Source organism: Ambystoma mexicanum, chromosome 12 (assembly GCF_040938575.1).
Source record: "Ambystoma mexicanum isolate Mex_15411 chromosome 12, UKY_AmexF1_1, whole genome shotgun sequence".
Lineage (NCBI taxonomy): Eukaryota > Metazoa > Chordata > Amphibia > Caudata > Ambystomatidae > Ambystoma > Ambystoma mexicanum.
Window position 1 is genome coordinate 964,528,056 of NC_090936.1, and position 21,461 is coordinate 964,549,516.

The 21,461-nt window shown below is 46.9% G+C and overlaps 1 protein-coding gene and 1 long non-coding RNA gene across 3 annotated transcripts in view; one reads left to right on the forward strand and one right to left on the reverse strand.

Annotated features, from left to right (window-relative positions):
• The window catches only part of LOC138514139 (uncharacterized), a 338,787-nt gene that overhangs the window by 146,627 nt on the left and 170,699 nt on the right, over positions 1–21,461 (forward strand). The window lies entirely within an intron of this gene.
• The window catches only part of LOC138514140 (uncharacterized), a 59,910-nt gene continuing 49,921 nt past the window's right edge, over positions 11,473–21,461 (reverse strand). The window contains exons 2-4 of the long non-coding RNA XR_011281881.1: positions 12,323–12,451; positions 12,158–12,237; positions 11,473–11,659 (exon numbers count right to left, since the gene is read on the reverse strand). This is a non-coding gene — a long non-coding RNA (uncharacterized lncRNA). The remainder of the gene's footprint in view (positions 11,660–12,157; positions 12,238–12,322; positions 12,452–21,461) is intronic.

The window sequence follows — 21,461 nt, forward strand, 5'->3', positions numbered from 1 at the left end:
AATGATTTCGCCTGAAATCATCAGTTTCGAGAACAAAGTCCTTCGAGAGATGAGAACTCTAGTTAAAACTAAAAACGGATGCACCAACAATCTATCAAAAGAAGAAAAGCTAGCTCTTGCTAATCTAGAAAATAATGACTTATTCGTCAATAAGCCGGCGGATAAAGGAGGAGTTGTGGTACTGTGGGACACTCAACAATATAATAATGAAGTTCATAAACAATTGGCAAACAAAAAATTCTATAAACAGCTGCCAGGAAACCCAACTAACACCATACGGGATGAAATCAGCAGCCTTCTGTCTCATGCACTACACGAGTGGTGGATAGATGAGGAAGAAAAAGCTTTTCTCACTAGAAGTTAACCTACCACCCCAGCTTTATATTTTTTGCCTAAAATTCATAAAGATGCCAGTCAACCACCAGGGTGCCCCATAGTAGTCGCCATCAGTTCATTACTTGAACCATTATCAATTTACACAGATTCATTCCTTAGACCCTTTGTATTAAAAATGAGGTCGTATGTTCAGGATACCACGGACATGATTAAGATCATTGATGAACTTGCCACGGACACAAACAATATTTTGGTCACTCTAGATGTAGAATCTCTCTACACCAGTATTCCACAATTACAATGCATTCAAGTTATTTTCTCGTATCTCGAAACCAGAGAAGACCTTTCAGTCCCGTCTGAGTTCATTTGCGAATGCATTAGAATAGCGCTGGTCAACAACTTCTTTATGGTGGAAGATAAATTTTACCAACAGCTACACGGAACAAGCATGGGTGCTACCTTTGCTCCCGATTTAGCGAACTTATTTATGGACAACTTAGAATTAAATTATGTGTATCATGAAAACAACCCTTTCCAGTTAAACATCAAAGCTTAGCATCGGTATATAGATGATGTGTTCCTTTTATGGCATGGAAGTGAAACAACTCTGACAGAATTTCTTGAGTGGATAAACGCAGAAAGCCCATGCATAAATTTCACTATGAGTTTCAATCATCAGAAAATAGCCTTTCTAGATTTAGAAATTTATAAAACATCCCAAGGCTTATTAAGAACCACTCTATACAAAAAGCCAACAGATAAAAACACATTGTTGTCATATAAAAGTTTTCATCCGCAATCACTGCGGAAAAATCTTCCCTTTGGTCAATTCTTACGCATCAGGCGTAATTGCTCCACTAAGGAAGACTTTGACCTTCATAGCAGTCATCTGTCGCAAAAACTAAAAGAACGAGGATATCCATCTCACGTGATCCGACGATTACTTAAAAGAGCAAGGAACACAAACAGAGACCAATGTCTGGAGAAACGCCATAGAGTACAAGAAGATAAAATAACATGTGTCTCCACGTTCTCCCCAATTAGCAACGACCTCCGTCGCTGCATCCTAAAAAACTGGTCTTTAATTCAAACTGAAGACTTTTCTATAAACAAACCCCGATTTGCGTTCAAGCGTACGCCCAATTTACGAGACAAATTGGTACATACATACCAATTGCCAAAAACAACCTCAGTACAACAACAAGCTACACTGTGGCATCTGCCACCAGTGAGCGGTCACTTTAACCCTTTAAGTGCCAAGGACGAGGTATCTCGTCCTTGACAGTGCACACGCAGTGCCAAGGACGAGATAGCTCGTCCTTTTTGGCACCTTGTTTTGAGCGATCCCTGCAAAGCAGGGATCGCTCAAAACTGTAATCCAACCCCCGGGCTATGTGAGGGGGAGGTCCCCCCTCACTGCCAGGGGGCTGGATTACCTTCAGTTTCACGTCGGCGTGCGTAACGCACGTCGGTGTGAAACTGAAAGTAAATTCCCCGCAGCAGCCATTTTCGGCTGCTGCGGGGAAGAGAGAAGGTAAGAGACCTTCTTTGTCCGCCTCGATCTCCGGCTGTATTTCAAGCTGGAGATCGAGGTGGGTATCGTTGGAAAGGGGAGATTCTCCCCTTTCCAACGATACCCATTGTGTGGCATTGCTGCCCGCGGATCGGGCGCAGGGCGCGCGATCCGCGGGCAGCAATGCCACCGGATCAATACAGATCCGTTTGTGACGCAGGGGGGGAGGGGGCTGCTTACTAGGTAAGCGCCCCCCCTCCCCCGTGGCCCCAAGGCATGGGGCCACAGGGGTGAAATAAAAAAAAAAAAATCGAGGGAGGTGGGAGGGGTTTTGGGGCCCTGGGGCCCACTGGACCACCAGGGATGGAACAAAAGTGGTGTCCCTGGAAAGGGGACTTTCTCCCCTTTCCAAGGACACCACATATGAGGCATTGCTGCCCGCGGATCGGGCGCAGGGCGCGCGATCCGCGGGCAGCCATGCCAGTGGATCAATGAAGATCCATTTGTGACGCAGGGGGAGGGTGGGCTGCTTACTAGGTAAGCGGCCACCCTCCCCCTGTGGCCCCAAGGCATGGGGCCACAGCGCCAGAGACCCATGGGGGCAGATAATCACTGCCCCCAGGGGTGAAAATAAAAATAAATAAAAGCAAAAAAAAATCGAGGGGAGGTGGGAGGGGGTTTGGGGCTCTGGGGCCCACTGGACCACCAAGGATTGATCAAAAAGTGGTGTCCCTGGAAAGGGGACTTTCTCCCCTTTCCAAGGACACCACATATGAGGCATTGCTGGTCACGGATCGGGCGCAGGGTGCGCAATCCTAGGAAGGGGCATCTGACCCCAGGGAGGGATCCAAGAGGTGGGGCCCCCCTATCTGCCGCCAGGAAGGGGGGTCCCCAGGGAGGGTTGCATGAGGTGGGGCCCTCCATTTGGGGTGGGGGGGTTGAGGGCCGCCCCCCGTTGCGGTACATCATTCGCTGCCAATTTAGGGTGGCCCTCAGCCCCCCCTAAAAAGCAGCCTATGAATTTGTATTTTGTTTTTTGTTTACCCAACTTTGCTTGGTGCAGATGGCCACATTAGTGTGGCTATCTGCCCCCAGGGTGCCCAAACCCTACTGCCCCATCTATTGGGGGTCCTGCCCCACCTTTTGGGGTGGCACTCTCCCCCCTCACACCAAATGGAGGTGGGGTGTACCTCACGCAGCTGTTTGGAGGAGGCCCAGGGAGGCCTGCATGAGGTGTGTCCCCCCGCCATTGGGGGTGGGGTGGGGGGGGCACCCCAAAAGGTGGGGCAGGACCCCCAATAGATGGGGCAGTAGGGTTTGGGCACCCTGGGGGCAGATAGCCACACTAATGTGCCCATCTGCAACAAGCGAAGTTGGGTAAACAAAAAAAAAATATACAAAATCACAGGCTGCTTTTTAGGGGGGGCTGAGGGCCACCCTAAATTGGCAGCGAATGATGTACCACAACGGGGGGTGGCCCTCAACCCCCCCCCACCCCAAATGGAGGGCCCCACCTCATGCAACCCTCCCTGGGGGCAGATATCTGCTCCTAGGAAGGAGCATCTGACCCCAGGGAGGGATGCATGAGGTGGGGCTCCCCTATCTGCCCCCAGGGAGGGTTGCATGAGGTGGGGCCCTCCATTTGGGGTGGGGGGGTTGAGGGCCACCCCCCGTTGCGGTACATCATTCGCTGCCAATTTAGGGTGGCCCTCAGCCCCCCCTAAAAAGCAGTCTATGAATTTGTATTTTGTTTTTTGTTTACCCAACTTCGCTTGGTGCAGATGGCCACATTAGTGTGGCTATCTGCCCCCAGGGTGCCCAAACCCTACTGCCCCATCTATTGGGGGTCCTGCCCCACCTTTTGGGGTGGCCCTCTCCCCCCTCACCACAAATGGAGGTGGGGTGTACCTCACGCAGCCGTTTGGAGGAGGCCCAGCGAGGCCTGCATGAGGTGTCCCCCCAGCCATTGGGGTTGGGGGGGGCACCCCAAAAGGTGGGGCAGGACCCCCAATAGATGGGGCAGTAGGGTTTGGGCACCCTGGGGGCAGATAGCCACACTAATGTGGCCATCTGCACCAAGCGAAGTTGGGTAAACAAAAAAAATATACAAAATCATAGGCTGCTTTTTAGGGGGGGCTGAGGGGCACCCTAAATTGGCAGCGAATGATGTACTGCAACGGGGGGTGGCCCTCAGCCCTCCCACCCCAAATGGAGGGCCCCACCTCATGCAACCCTTCCTGGCGGCAGGTAGGGGGGGCCCCACCTCTTGCATCCCTCCCTGGGGTCAGATACCCCTTCCTAGGAGCAGATATCAGCCCCCAGGGAGGGTTGAATGAGGTGGGGCCCTCCATTTGGGGTGGGGGGGGTTGAGGGCCACCCCCCGTTGCGGTACATCATTTGCTGCCAATTTCGGGTGGCCCTCAGCCCCCCCTAAAAAGCAGCCTATGAATTTGTATTTTGTTTTTTGTTTACCCAACTTCGCTTGGTGCAGATGGCCACATTAGTGTGGCTATCTGCCCCCAGGGTGCCCAGACCCTACTGCCCCATCTATTGGGGGTCCTGCCCCACCTTTTGTGGTGGCCCTCTCCCCCCCACCCCAAATGGAGGTGGGGTGTACCTCACGCAGCTGTTTGTAGGAGGCCCGGGGAGGCCTGCATGAGGTGCCCCCGCCAGCCATTTGGGGTGAGGGGGGAGAGGGCCCCCAAAAATGGTGGGACAGGCCCCCCCAGTGGGTGGGGCAGTAAGGTTTGGGCACCCCGGCGCCAGATTGGCACACCAATGTGACCCCCTGCACCAAGGGGAGTTGGGTTACCAAAGGGAAAAAAATGAAAATGGTGGAACGCTTTTTAGGGGGGGGGCGGTGGGGCACCCCAAAGGGTCAGGGAATTTTCTAATGGGATGGGGCGTTGACCCCCTCTCCCCCACCCGCAATGGAGTGGGTGCCAAGTCATGCAGCCCTTCCTGGGACCAGATATCTGCTCCTAGAAACAGACGCCTGAGCCCAGGGAGGAGTGCAGGACAGCCCCCTCCCCCTTATCTGTCCCCGGGAGGGCTACATTTTGCTGGTGTGACCGTAGGTAACACATGTTCTTTGTTTTGTTTACAGCTTTTTCTACCCGAGCAGCTGCAACGTTATGCGAGTACTGTTTTTTATTATTCTATGGTTAGGGCCCACTGTCAGTGGGGTGGGTGAGACTAGGGGCTGGATTGTTGGTGGTGTGGGTGGGAATGGCCCGTCTGGGCAGATCACCTCCAACTGTCCTGGAGTTGCGGCTGGGCTGCATTACAGCTTTTCCCTTCGGGGAGGTATTGGCACACTGCCGAGACTCCTTGGTGGGGAGAAGCTGTAACGCAGGGCAGCCAGGGCTCCAGCAAAGTCGGCGGTAATATCCCTGGCCTTGGGCACCCTTCTCCCATGTGGGTCTTTGCTGGTGGTTCTGGGTATTACATTCTGGGCCGATTTGCGCAAGGCAGACCTCTGTGGATTCCCACGGGTGTCCTCTTTTGGGAAATGCATGGGGTTCCCCGTTTCCCTTGCTGGCTGCGACACCCTAGGCCCAAATCTGTAGGTTGCCCACATGAACAAAATGGGCAGTGGCGAATGGCTTGGGGATCTCAGTCGGTTACCCTTTTCCTTTTGCGCCCCCGGTAGGTGCACCCACACATGTGAGGTACCGTTTTAATCGGGACACGTGTGGGGACGCGGGAAGGTAGGCCACGTGTTGTTGGCGGTGTGTTTCGGTGGGTGGCCAGAGCGAAATGTCTGAGAATTGTCTTCATTTCCGGCCAATTTCAGAGACATTTCCCTGTGTCCACTCACCGAAACACGTTGCCAACAGCAGATGTCATACCTTCTCGTGTTCCCACAGGTGTCCCGACGAAAAAGGTACCTCGCATGTGTGGGTGCACCTACCGGGGGCGCAAAAGGAAAAGGGTAACCCGCTGGTAACCCCAAGCCTTTCGCCACAGCACAATTTGTTCATGTGGGCAACCTACAGATTTGGGCCTAGGGTGTCGAAGCCAGCAAGGAAAACAGGGAACCCCATGCATTTCCCAAAAGAGGACACCCGTGGGAAAGCACAGAGGTCTGATTTGCGCGAAGCGGGCCAGAATTTATTACCCAGAACCCCAGACAAAGTGAAGATTGTGTTTTTTCCCCACCAAATATCACACTTTGTCGGGGATTGTGGCTAATAAAAACTGGGGCAATTTGCGCAAGGCAGACCTCTGTGGATTCCCACAGGTGTCCTCTTTTGGGAAATGCATGGGGTTCCCTGTTTTCCTCGGTGGCTTGGACACCCGAGGCCCATATCTGTACGTTGTGCCGGTCGGCAGAATGTCTGAGATTTCCCTCTGAAAACAGACTTGGGGTTACTTGTGTTTTAGGCTTTCCCCTTGGCGGCCAGGTAGGTGCACCCACACATGTGAGGTACCGTTTTCATCGGGACACCTGTGGGAACGCGTGACGGTAGGCCATGTGTTGTTGGGGGCGTGTTTCGATGGGTGCGTCGAGCGAAATGTGCGGAAAATGCGTTTTTTTCCCCAAATTTCGGACTTTGCAGGGGTGTCTGGGTAAAACATTCTGGGGCGATGTGCGCAAATCATACCTCTGCGGATTCCCACGGGTGTCCTCTTTTCGGAAATGCATGGGGTTCCCTGTTTTCCTCAGTGGCTTGGACACGCGAGGCCCATATCTGTACGTTGTGCCGGTCGGCAGAATGTCTGAGATTTCCCTCTGAAAACAGACTTGGGGTTACTTGTGTTTTAGGCTTGCCCCTTGGCGGCCAGGTAGGTGCACCCACACATGTGAGGTACCGTTTTCATCAGGACACCTGTGGGAACGCGGGACGGTAGGCCATGTGTTGTGTTTGTGTGGTTTTCATAATGTTTTGACCCATTTGCTGGTGCCCTTTGTCTCACAACCCTTTCTTTTCCCAAATGTGACCTACATTTAGTCGCTGCTTTAGCCACCGTACACTTTTGTAACCTGCACAAGTCACCTACCCTTGAAAAGGTCTGCCTGTGCTCTTTCAAAAAATGTATGGCTGCCGTTCCTCACCACATTGGTTTTCCCAATTTACACATACTAAGTGCGTCTGGTCAGGCCGTGAGCGTAAAACTCCTGTATACCATGGCTCAGTGTTTGGCTTGTGGTATTGCTTGTTTTGTAAAAACACTACAAAAATGGTATGCTCTCCTAACTGCAAGAGTCGGGGGAACGTAGCGGAGCATTGCTTTTCTCTAAATTCATAGAAGCCATTGCCGTGCCAAGCCAACCATGTCCAACACATACCTTTTTTTTCAGTCATTTTCCCGCTTTTCCCCCCATTCGATGGCAGTTTCCCCTACCTAGTTGTTGCCTGATCTATGCAAATCACCCCTTCCTAAACTTGGAATTTTGTCTACTTTTCAGAAATATATGCCTTTCTGTCCTCCAATTTGGCTTTCCTGCCCTTTTCTTCCATTCTGTCCATGCATGTCCAATTGGCAAAAATGGCAAAAATCGCCTACCTCTCACAAAACGGTTGATAACCACATCAAAATAATTTTTTTCCATTTCCACTCATCCTGTTCCTGAAAGCCAACACATTGGGGAACTCAGCACAGCAAACCATTTGTTCCTAGCTCTTACAAGGAAAAAAACACAGGCTTCTTTGTACATCATTTTATTGGCATTTTTTGAAAAAACCCAAATTTTTCGCACTTTTTCCTTATTTTCTCTCACCCCCCTACAGCAACCTGGGATTCCTGGGTGGCGTTACGACCGCCTACATGTGGGAAAAAAAGGAGCCAAATTTGGCCGAGATATCTCATGTAACAAAAAAGTTACAAGCCATTGAATGGCCACATACCAAAATCACCAAAAAAGGCCCTGGCACTTGGGAGAAATACCCATGGCACTTAAAGGGTTAAATGTGGTAACTGTTCGGTGTGTCGTTTGACAAAAAACGTGAAAACTGTCAACTTAAAGGGTCTAACATGGCACTTAAAAGCCTTCACCAATTGCAATACAGCATGGGCAATTTATGCTATCATCTGCCCGTGCAAATTAATTTATATTGGGAAGACAAAAAGACCTGTAAAGCAGAGAATCTGCGAGCACAGGTCATGTGTTAAAAATTCAGTTCCGGAGAAACCTTTAGTTGCTCATTTTGTAAAAGCAAACACACCTGTGAGGATATTGAGTGGTATATTTCAAACAGTTCCATCACACCCTCGTGGAGGAGACAGCGACCGAAAGCTGAGGCAGCTTGAACAGAAGTGGATTTACAATCTAAACACTGTTCAGCCTGGCCTTAACATCGGAATTGAATGGAGTTTGTTTTTACACAAGTAACTCTTTTGCGCAAGTGACATTCATGAAGCACACGTAAAACATTCATTAGTGCATGCTGAGCCATCAAATATGCATGCTTACAACACAGCTTTTTAATGCCCTCTCCTTGAAGAGTGCACAATATTGGGTGGAAATGTCACAATATGTATTGACCATTTTTCCACATTTTTTTTGAAATAACAAATAGAGTATTACCAAAGTATAATAAAGCAATTCTATTTTATGCTTGCAATTAGGATGCTTCATTCTTGCGCAGCATACCTTTTCTCAGTTCATTAAGTCATTGCAGCCCGTTTCCCTTCAGTAATCTGGCCGCGTCCGCCATTTTTCCTTCCAAGATGGCGGTTGCGATTAGATGAATTTTTAAATACAGCGAGTCTAGCCTCTTCCTAACGTGAGTGAAAGCGAACCCGGCAGTAACTACCCGCGTTCGTTTCGAGTGGAAGCAACAACGCTTGTGATCAAGCAAGTTCCTTGAAAAGCAGCAAATGTAAGTACCCATATCACGCCTTTGTGATATTTAAACAGCACTATTCTGTTAGCTACACACGGATCGTTACATCTCCGTATTTCCTTTAACAAACTAGGTAAACTATAATTTACAATACGAAAACCACCACATACGTGATGTGTGTCCGCGAATGAAGCTATATCGTAGCATATCTTCGCTTGGATCAAGAGGTATGTTCCTCCCTTTTCAAAAAAACATGTAGTATTTTATTAAAAAATGCTCAAAACAATAGTGCAACATAATTGATTTGAAGGTAGTTTGTATCACTTTAGATACGAACTTGACTTGGCTCATTTAGTTGGCTTCGCTGCTATTTCATTTTCATTTTCGTTTTGAACTCCCGCTTTCTAACGAATGTAATATAATAAGACAAACACTCAAAGGCAGTCTGTACCGCCTTAGATACGAACTCGATTTGGCTCATTTAGGTGGCTCTGTTGCCATTTTTTAACTTTTGCCTTCTAATGAATGTAGCGCAAAAGAGAAAACAAACTTTTCATAAAAATCATCTTCGTTTGTTGCAGTTTCCAAATCTTTGAGAAGAAATCACAGTTGGGACCAGTGAATCCTGTCCGCATCTGTTCTAAAATCAAGGCCACACACGCCAAATAAACTATGAAAAGGTTAGTTGAATTAGTTGCATGTGCACACACATAGAGACATTACACTTTGTTTTTAACTTGTTACCAACACGGTTTTTTCGTTTGGTTTTTAGGAAATTAACCAATGAACTATTTCTGAAATTCCAATTTGGGAGATCTATATAAATCAAGTCCAGAAGACGGGTCCGACGCATGCCTGATAGCATTAAATAACTAGCTACTGTGCCTGTTAACCATCTTTTGCCAGGACCCAGAAACACACTCTTTGGTGTCGACAAAGTCAAGGACAGAAAAACTGACAGTCAAGGATAGTGAATTGTATCAAGGTTTCATTTAATAATAGGATGTCACCTTAGATGTTTACTAACCTCACTACATCACCAGTATCTGACGACTGTGTTCAGTTCAAACCAACTGGTCAAGATAATTGATTTTCAGTATAGGTTCTTTTATGGAATGTTATGTGTAAACAAAATGCATTTTTGTCCCTTTTGTTTTAATATAAATGTTTCTAAGTGTTTTGTATCCATGAATTAAAATATGTATTTCTCCGTTTTCTGTCGCAAATAATTGACCGACATGAAAGGTAGCACGTTGTGCAACTAGACACACCTGGCACGTGTAGGCGGGTAGCTGTTTTTGTGGTATTCTCTTTGTCTTATAGATTTATAGTAGTCCTTTGCCACACAGCCCCCTAAAAAAGAGGACTCTGCAGCTCTAAATGCTTTATTTCATCAAGGTTCGTGCCATTTATGATATGGAGTTTTTGACGCACCTTATTGATGAATCCAAAACAGACATTGAAGGTTTGTAGCTTCCCTTTTTCGAGAAATACAGGCGTCTGGCATGAGGCGAAGGGTGCCCGCTGGGAAGGTGTTCTGATCATGATGGACCTTATAGAGCTCCACGTTGTTCAGGAAACATGTGGCGTTGTACGGGTATTGACGGAAGGGTGGTTCCGAGCCCAAAGCCCGGGTGTGCGACTAATAAGAATGTCCTGATGGTATTGTGCAGTGCTGATCATGAGCCCAATTGACATTGCTGACGTACATGCTTGATCCATGACCACGGGGTGGGGAGGGGGGTGGGCTGGGGAAGGGATAATGTTATAATAGATGTTAGGAAATGTGATATGTTGAACTTTGTATGTTATAACCAAAAATGCAAACTTTGATTTTTAAAAAGAACATGTATGTAACACATCAAAAGCTATATTGAAAAAGTTGAAATATCAACAAATACAATATTAAATAAAATTTTAAAATTAAAACTAAAATTTTAAAATAAAGCTTCTCAGTGCAAGCTGGGTTGTCTCCTTTCCCTGGCCTTTCACATTACCAGGGAGGACTTTTACCCTTGCCCTGATCTCTTGTCAAGCTTTGCTTGCTGTGGGTTCTAGACCCCTAGTTTCTCCTCTTCCCCTGTTTACTCAGGGTATCCCACTACTCCCTTCTGCCCCTACCATCTGTCTGGCAAAAGCATGCTGGAATGAGCACAAAAGCAAAATCCGGACTAACAATGTACGCTCACCAGTAGCAAGACATTTTGCTCAAAATAAACATAATATTGCTCAATTGAAAGTGGTGATATTGGAAATAGTGAAAAAATCCCAAAGAAGGGGGAATCATGCCAGACACATGAATCAACAGGAAATCTTTTGGATAGAAAGACTGAACAGCCTGACACCTAATGGGATGAACAAGGAGTATAGCTTGGGTTCTTTCCTATGAACAATGCGATCTAAATTCTTCTTTTTTCAGAAAGCGTACACTGACTTAAAGGGAGGGGCCTGTTATACTATATTTCATTGTGATCAATACACACAAGTTGAATGTCTAAACCTTTCTTGTTTTTTTTATAAAGTTTGATTTATTAAATTAGTTCAGAAAGGAGAGTCCAGAGGAGTATAATTTATAAGCAAAGTATCAAAAAGGTTTATTATGCCTGATACATTATTTACACCAATGAATTAATCGTGATTTAATCTACACTTAATCATATTATTTACATTGCAGGAAGTTTAAGAACACAAAAATGAATACAGTTCATATACTCAACAACAATAAATCATTCACTCATTCATCCACAAACAGCCATCATACATCCACATTCAATACAATTTAAATACCCAACAATAATACCTATGTGGTAGAGCCAATTAAAAAATCATGGCTAGCTTTCAATTATTTAATAAAGTGCATTGAATGTACATGATCACTCTGGTTGTCCAGAAAGTGGTCTATCTCTGGGGTGGGTCAATAAGATATAGAACATGACCACATCCCCACTTTTTTTCGACCGGTTTCGACGTTTTAAAGTTGCTTAACAACGTCTTCATCAGCAAAAACAAATATAACAGTCTAAAAGAAAGGGAGACATAAAAAACAACTGAGACCCTAGCTCTCAAATAACATGATGCACACTACAAGGGACAATTCAGAATGAAAGTAACCCACAGTACAACATAAATTAAGCCATCATTACATAAATAACATTAAAATGGAGTAGGCCAAGAAAGTATTGAAAGGTCCACCATTTATGTTCTATCGTGTCAAACAGAAAGTGCCACCGTGAATCACTGGTGCCCTAAGGTGAAGAGGAGGAATAGGCCAGGGCAACTACAACCAAATGTCGCAGAACTAATTGAACGATGGACTGGAAGGCAAGCAGTAGTCATTGGGCCATATTCAAAAAATGCACAAATAAAATTAATAACCCAAAATTAAAAAACACCCAATTAAGCCCAAAGCCATTAATGTGAATACAGGAATCATGGTATATTAGTATTTGGGAGACAGTCCAGGCAGTGAAATTGCATGCAGGGAGTTTATTTAAAAAGGTGGTAAGTCATCACCAACCTTGTCGTTGGGCAAATACATTTCCCAAGCTCACAATATCTTCTGCAGCCGTGGCTTTTGGACCAGAAGTCAGCAACACTCTGTGATGTAATAAATATCTTACAATCCAGCCAATGCACAGTGATGGAACAGACTCAAAGTTATGACTAAGGGTGATAGACTTACCATATTAGCGGAAGAAAAATACCACCAAGGGATTAGTTGGAACGAAGTTCTTAAACAGTCGCAACGTCCCGAACATAAATACAGGGGACAGCGAAGAGGGCCTCAGGCCTGAATGTGCACTGGGACCATCTGTATGGCAAAACAGAAAAATACAGCATACTATTAGTTCAAATTACTAAGCCAATATAGATAATACTGATTGGCTGCCTGACAAGATGGCACTCACTGCCCAGATATTCTATGGGGCAGAAAATAACTGTTGCTAGTAGCTGAAAAGAAGAAACTTGCTGAAAATACATGTATGCTAGCTGCTAAGAATTTACACTTACTACAATTATATATGCTAGCTGCTGCGAATTTACATTTGCTACAATAGCTTAATAGCAATCGGCAGATAGCCACTTATAAAATTTGAACCTCTTTTTTTATTTTATTTGTTTGGTTGATTAAATCAACCTTTCAAATTTTTCATACATATTAAAATGATTCATACATCTTGGCACTATTAGTTCACAGAGTTCAAATTTGTGTTTCCAGGATTACACTTGCATTTTATACACTTTGCAATTCATTGATGAAGTTAAGTTAATTATTAAACCCAAGAAGATAATGCAGTCAGTAAAATATTAGCAATACATCTCTATAATACACATGAGACAGTGTTCAAGCATGGCACCATTCTACTTATAACTTATCTTTGTCAGGGAGTATTGCTTGAACATTTTGTGCTAGTGCAGTTTGTACAGTGGTTCACCAGGTAGATAGTAACTGGCTCTATATTTTGTCTTCAGTTTGATAAAGATTAAATTGAAACAGTTTGTTAAAATACTTTCCTTGCATGCTAGTTAAAGCTGGACAGCTCACTACTAAATGTGATAACGTTTCCATCTGCAATTGATTGTTACAAAAACGGCAAAAACTTTGAGTTTTCAAGATTGACCCCCTTCTGGGACGGATCTCATTGGTCAGGCACAAGTTCAAACGAATTCTTTTTTTAAATTCTTTTTTTTAATTTTTGTTCAAAGAGTTACATCGAGACTGAACTTGCTGGCAATCGGCACATTACAGCAATAAATACATAACAAGGAAGTATACACATCTGTTTACGTATGTCATATTGTTTACATGTGTTTAGGAAGTCGATGGCGTATTGTTTTTTTCTTCAGGAAGCATGTTACATGGATAAAGTTTGAATAGTGCCCATATGTCCTTAGGTCGGCACGCCGATGGTAGAGTTATAATAAATTGTTCCTCACACTCATTGATCATTAACAAGTTGTTCAAAAAGTCTACACTCCTGGAGGCTTCTGTGGATTTCCAGCATTTCAGTATGTTTCGCTTTGCAACACATGCCACGTTAAACAAACGTCTAGTGGTTACCGCCACTTTGCCGATACCCCCAAATAGGTACTTCAGCGGGGAGGATGTGGCCGGAATTGTGGTGATGTCTTCTAGGATTTCTGCCACCTCCCCCCAGAATTTAGCCACGGGTGGGCAGGCCCAGTACATATGGTACGAGTCTGCCTTGGGCGCATCGCAAAGGTTCTACGTTATTTTGGCGCAGGATTTTTCGTCGTGGGACTTTTCATCGCCATTTTTTTATCGAAAAAAATGTTGGTTTTTGGGGGGGGTTTATTTAATTTTTAACCCCCCCCCCTCCCCGCCCCAAAAAGATGATTTTATTACGATAAAAAAACGGCGATGAACAGTCCCGCGATGAAAAATCCTGCGGCAATATACCATCGCATTTGGGGCATTTCACCGTACGACTGTCTACAAACTTAGCCAACTTGGCGGGGGTATAGTGAAGTTGATTTAGTATCTAAAATTGGACCAGGCACAGCCATGAGTTCATAGAAACATGTTTAGTCAGCTGGCAGTACCTCAGTCAAGTGGTTTCACACAATTCCACTCCCAAATCCCGCTCCCAGGTCTCTTTAATGTTATTACATGTTTTGGAGTGTGTTTGGATTAACTTGTATAGTGCGGACACACTTTTCCTGTGTCCACCTGTTTCTGTCATGACCCCAATACATTTGTGTATAGGCGGTTCTGCTGGGGATGAGGGCCATTTGGCAGTAAAGGCGGCTTTCATTCTGTGAAATTTAAATTGTTTAAGTTACCCCCCACCCACTGCCTCGGGAATGTCTTCTAGTTCACAAAACCTGCCCCCCGGGAACATGTCACGCATCTTAAACTGTTTCTTTGGGTCCCACGCCCGCTGTAGTGCCTTATCAAATGTGGGTGTTATACCAGGGAAGTTCCATAACGGTATTTCTGGGTCGTATGGGGTTGTGAGATCGATTCTCCTGTATATCTTAAACCATGCTCGTGCAGTAGCGCTCACAGGGTCATATTCACAGGAGTCTTTTCGTTTGGGATCGAACATTACTGCTCGTAAGTCCGAGGGGGATGCCGCATATCTTTCCAAGGGAATATGCGTTGTTGTGTCCTCCGAGTCGAACCAATGTCTCGCAAAGTGTGCCTGCGATGCTAAGTAATAGAGTTCGAAATCAGGTGCCGAGATCCCACCCTTTGCGAAAGGTTCCGCCATTTTGGACCATTTCAGCCTGGCAGTTCTCTTCACCCCCCCACCCCACGCAAATGTAGTGGTTAATGTGTTGAGTTTTGTAAAGAATGTTCTGCCCGGCCAGATCGGGATGTTACAGAAAAGATATAATAGTTTGGGGAGCACCACCATTTTTAGAAGTGATATTCGATCGTAAAGGGATATGGGGAGTTTGGCCCAAAGTTGTAATTTGACGGAGAGGGATTGTAATAGTTCCCCATGATTATCTGCATGTAGTGTGCTTTTATCTCTTGATATCATGATCCCCAGATAGCTGACGCGTACAGGGGACCATTTAAACCCCTGTATGTTGGACATGTCTCTAGTGTTGGGAGTAAGCGGAAACAGTTCAGACTTGGATATATTAATTTTATATCCTGACTACTCTGAGAACCTCTCGATCTCCGCCATAATGGGTGCCACATTTTCCTCAGGGTTTTAGATGTATAGTAGAGTGTCCTCTGCATACAGGGAGATTTGCGGTGCCCCGGTCATTCTTAGACCCCTGTGCGTATGGTTATGCTGCAGGTATTCAGCCATAGGCTCTATTGTGAGCGCAAACGGAATGGGGGAGAAGGGGCGCCTCTGCCTGGTACCCCTACCTAGCAGACATAATGGTGACATAGTTTGGTTGGATAGTACCCTCGCACACGGGCACGTGTAGAGTAGCCGGACACATTTTACAAAATATTGACCAAGCCCGAATCTCTCGAGAAACAAAAATAGGTACGACCAGGAGACGGAGTCGAAAGCCTTTTCGGCATCTAGAGACGCTACAACCGCATTCGCCCTTGAGTTTATTTGTGCCATCATTCCGAAGACTCGTCTCAGATTCAGGGGCGTGGACCTAGTCGGTATGAAGACAGCTTGGTCGATGTGAACCAATATGGGCATATAGGGCAATAGTCTGGTCGCCAACATTTTAGCAAAGATTTTCGCATCTGTATTGATAAGTGAAAGGGGGTCTGTACGAGCCCATGTTTTGAGGGGGTGGCCAGGGCTTGAGGAGGACCGTTATTACTGCTTCACGCATAGTGTCTGGCAGCATTCCCCGTTCCATTGCCTCTTCCCAAACTTTTAGCAGGGCCGGTGCTAGTATGTCTTCAAATTCTTTATATAGTTCGCCTCCCAGACTGTCTGTTCCTGGGGCCCTGCCCAGGGTTAACGCTTTAATCGCCTCTGTTATTCCCTCTAGCGATATGGGGGTATCTAATAGCGTTTGTGTTTCTGAGGTGAGAGTCGGGAGATCGAGTGCATGTAAATAATCTGTTATCTCCTCCCTTGATTTGGTGTATTGGTTGGAGTATAGTGTCTTGTAAAATTCGGTAAACGTATCATTGATGTCATGATCACGATTCACCATGTACCCATTGGGCGTCTGGATGGCAGCGATGGGGGTATGGCGGCTCTCAGCCTTGAGCATCTGAGCCAGGAATTTCCCTGTCTTATTGCTTTCCCCATATCTTCGAGCCCGGGCTGGGGCAGCCATGTACTGGACCTTCCGTTCAACAAGTTTATTGAATTCACCCAATGTCATGTGTATGCCAGAAAAGGCTTCTTTGCTATGTGTGGTGGTGTACTCAAGTATTTCAAGCTTAGCTTCCATAGTGTCTAATTCTCTCCTGACAGATCTCAGTAGTCCAGTGGACTTGGCCATGATTGCCCCTCGCACCCATACTTTGAATGTTTCCCATATCGTGGCATATCGGTCTACAGATCCTTCGTTCAATTTAATTAATTCCTCTATTTCGATGTGTAATGATGCACACACGTGTGGGTCCCTTAGCATAGCGGGGGGAATTCTCCAGTTTTGGTCCGCGGTGTAGTGTTGCAGATAGTTAGGGTGATTGATATTGGGGAGTGGTCCGTGAGTGTACGTGGGTAGATCTCACAGTTCAAGACCGTGTTTGAAAGGGTTGAGCTAATAAGCCAGTAATCAATGCGGGACTCAGAATCATGTACTGATGAATAAAAAGTGAAACGCTTTTCCTGGGGGTGTAGTTCCCGCCATATATCTACCATGGACATTTGTTGCATTATGTGCCGTATGGCTAATGCAGTCTAAATTGGGGATCTGAGGGAAGTTGAGGACCGGTCAAGGATCGTATTGAAGTCTCTCCCCCAAATTACTGCTGCGTCATCAGCAGTGGTTAACATGTTATGTATGGTGTTGTAAAAATCGGGATCATCGATGTTGGGACCATTAGTGTTGACTATAACCACCTCTCGTTCTGCCACCTCTCCCCAGACCAATACATATCTCCTTTGGGCATCTACTTTGGTATCTGGGAGGTGGAAACCCAGTTTCGGGTGTATCAGTGTGAGTACCCCCGTGGAATGGAATTAATATTCAGTATAATGTCTTAGTGGACCCCACCTCGGGAGAAAGTTAGTACAGACTTGACCAAGTACATGTGTCTCTTGTAGTAGTATGATCTGGGGGTTATGTCTGGTAATATATGCTGCAGTTTACCAGGCCTTTATCGGGATATTGAGGCCACGGACGTTCCATGAAAGGAGTTTGATGGAAATACCCCTATCAACCTGCGCCATAGTCTTCCTTTGTTACAGTTCTGTGACTTGGGTTATGAGTGCTGTCAGCCATTGCAGCTGTGCTCGACGAAACCAAACTCTCTGATTTTAAACAATTGCCAGTTGTGGCCAAACGTTGTCCCCAGCCCCCACCCCCTCCCGCACCATCAACCCCAACCCGATGATGTATCCTATTCCCCATACCCTGTGGAACTTTCCTGAGGGTTGCTCGTTGCAGCCGCATGGCCTCCATCAACAGAGGCCCTTAATGCCAACTTTCACAATTATTATCAGTTGGAGCCATTCATCCCAGCTAGAGGCCCCGAAGCACGTAAAAGGATATCACTTTACACCCGGCTCAGTCAGCTGGGCCTAGTCTGTCATCATCTGGTCGTGGTAGCATGTTCTGATCCTGTGCCTGATCTCTGGGGGGGATAGGGATAGACGCCTCTATATATGTCATAGCTTCGGTGGGGTTCTCGAAGAAATGCGATCTGCCTCCATGTTGGATTCGCAACTTCACTGGAAGGATGAGAGCATAGGGGACGCAGCGAAGCCTTAGTTGCCTCTTGACCAGTTCGTAGGATCTCCTTTGTGTCTGGACACTGGTCGAAAAATCCGGATAGTGATGGGGCCCCTACGGAACCCTCGCGTATGGAAACAAGACACAATCATCACACACGAACTGATACGCCAGACATGAGGTTCAGGTCCCAAAATCTAGGGTTTATTGCAAAGCAAATAGTCTCAGTCGGCCGACTGGATCTCACGTCCCGTAACGTGTGTCACCCAGACCTCGTGGGACGCAAGAGAGCGAGCATTTTACAACAGTTACATATATACAAAATTATCATCTTATTATCAGTAGTGACACATTGAAAACCGCCCATAATGTATATTTCTTTGCAATGGTTTGATGATTGACAATTATGACGAATATGGCCCCCTTCAGACATTCATTTAGCAACAGTTTGCAATTAGCACAGATGCAGACACTATTCTTTGTGTTAGGGAACATAACGCTCTTGTTCTTACAAGCAAGCTGTGTGCAGGGAAGAGACACATTCCAGGCCTCACTATCTTCAAGTTTCTATTCGTGGGCTAGAGGTCAGCTCGATCTACAGGGGCTCAATGAAGGAGGGCCGCAGTAGAGAGCATAATTCAGCCTTTAACTGTTCATTTCTATAGTGTCTGCCGCTCCAGCGAGACTAGCTGGCACCTGCATAGTGATTAAATGCCTTGTTGCTTACTTCCAAGGACTTGTGAGGCAGGCGACCGGGGTATTGCTGTCTGGGTTGTCTGGGCTGCATTTCAATATGTAACTTGTGGCCTTGCTCTCTATGCATGAGCAAGAACGAAACAGAATTCACTTACAGCAAAGCAGTTTGAACAGAAGAAAGAAAAGCAAAAACCATCAAAATGGCGAATTCTATTCCTACAAAATGGACGCTCTCTGGTTATCCTCATGAGTCTGTACCAACAATGCTGAATGTATGATGCGGTTGGTTTTCGGCCAACAAAATATACCGTCTATGCTATGGAAGGGTAATTTCTAGACTCACAAACCCTCCTCTTGGCCGTAAGCCAAACGCATCAACCAAACATTGCGTCTTCCTCTGACCATGTATCTGATTCTGAACTCTGCATACTGCTATAATGGTCATCATTATCCTCAACATTAACATGAATTCTTTCGCTGTTTTCATTTCATGATTTGTATTTGAATTCAGTCCAGGAGTTTTTTTCTGTGTCACCAGGTGTATGCATTCATCACTTACTTCAGTGCAAATTATTGGTAGGCAGTGTATGCAACAACAACATGTTAAGAAAACTCCGAGCACTGCAGCTAAAACCAATTTCCATCCCCATGAGGGTAATAATTCCCAAAACCAGGAGCTTATAATTCCCAACTACCTTCTGGAGGATGGAGTTCAGTGCTCAGGACGTATAATTTCTTTATCGCTTCAAAAATCGTAGGGGAGGAGTCACTTACAAATACGCAACACGGTGACCCCACGATTTTACAAACTCCTCCACGATCAGCCAAAATTATGTCGAGAGTCATCCTAATTTGAAGTGTCATTTGTCTGATTGCTTTTTCCTCTAGGGTCATATTATACAATATATCCGTTGTTCCATTTATTGTTTTCTCTAAAATTCTGGACAGTTGTCTTATATTATATGAATGTATTGCCTGACCCCAAAATGGTATGAATGATTTAGCTATATCTTATGCAATTAATCTTCCTTCTCCAGCATGGGGTCTGGCATGGATTCACATGCTCATGAATATTCCCAGTCGTCAGGCTGGGAATCCTCGGTAAAGAAAAATCAGTATCAGTTTCGTTTCTGATCTGTCTTTCGTAGTAGTAACCAATCACTGATCTCTGCGTCATACTGACCACAGCCAATGACTGCCATCTCCCTAAGCCCCGCCTCTGGCAGCCATCTTCAGATTTTTACCGCACGTTCAAGTGTTGGGATCCTTGTGCTATTGCTCTCGAGCTTTAGTGCTTTTTTTGCGTTTTTTCCTAGGAACATTTTCTCTTTTTCGGTCAAAAGAGCCTCAAGCTCCACCGTTTCTTTATCCGATCAACGGGGACCCGTGTCAGATTCTTCTACGCCCCTCAAGGGTGAAGACTTCGTCGAGCCACGCTTTTGGAGGACTCCAGAAGTTTCTCAGGCCCATCTCGATCACGGCCCAGGAGAAGGGAAGCTCGACGCCCGGAAAGCTGTTCAGGGTCTGCCCTGGATGCCAGCTTCAGAATGTCTTTTAAGGAGGACGAACACTCCCTTTGCTTCTATTGCCTGCATGAGGACAAGACGCACGTGGAGAAGGACTGTGCGTTTTGCGACAATATGTCGGAGCGGACCATGAAGGACCGCCATCTGCGTCTCGCCAACTGGCTGGAAGGGAAGAGCCCGTCAGGCGAGAAGAAGAAGAAGTCCGAGCGGTCTTCCAAGACCTTTGAGGGCGCCCCGGCGACGGGGGTCCAACAGAAGGCCAAGCACCGCGAGTCCGCTGGCACCGGGAGCGCCGAACGGTCGGGCTCTACGGGCGCCAGGCAGGGCGCATCCTCCCCGGCGCCATCAACCACGAGCCAACGCTCTGGCTCGGGTAAGAGGAAGGCCGAGCACCCGGCGAAGCTCCTGGAGAGACCCCGGTCGAGCTCGAAGGCCCCATCGGAGGGGGAGCGAGGCGGTGACCCTCCCCCAAGGAGAAGGCGGTGAGCGCACCCAAGGTGGTGAAAGCCTTAATCCATCCGGCCAAGGCCTCTATCGAGACAGTCGCGGCGGCCCTGGCTCAGCCTGTGGAGGCTACACCAGTGGTGGCGACCTCGGGGCCCAGGGTCTCCCTGCCACCGCGGAGGGAGTCCTCTTTCATGCCCATCGACAGGACCCCCGTGAAACCTCCGACGGAGAAGAAAAAGGGGGGGCAGGAGGTCGTTGTGGATTCGGCCTCAACCTCTGAGGAGGAGCTGATCGAAGTCTTAAGCCACGGCGTTGGCGGAGAAGAAGACCAGCCCGTCGGGAGGGACCCTGACATAGGAGACGACGAGAACGTCGAGGGTGCCGACGGGGCTCCTGACCGCCCCTCGGACTCCCCTGAACCAGTGCCGCAAGACAACTCGGTGGCCATTTTGTTGGCTATACAGTCCTTATGCTCGGAGATGAGGACGAGATTGCCGTTACCACCAACGGAGGAAACTCTCCCGACGGGGGACCCGGAGCCAGGCCCTTCTAGGAGCCCTCCTCCTAAGAGAAGAAGGATTCATCCTCCACCTCCTTTTCAAACATCGCGCCCTGCTCAGCCCTCCTCCCCATCCACGACCCGTGGGGATGATACGGGGACTGACACGGCCGCGACGGGCACAGACGACGAGGTTTACGACGAGGATCTCCCGTCGTCACCTCCTCCCCGGGCTTCCCCGCCCAACGAGATTGATTCGTTTCATACCATGATCGCCAGGGCATCCGAGCTTTTCCAGCTCTGCCCGGAAGAGAAGAAGGAAGGTTTCCTTTATCAACGGCGCGAGA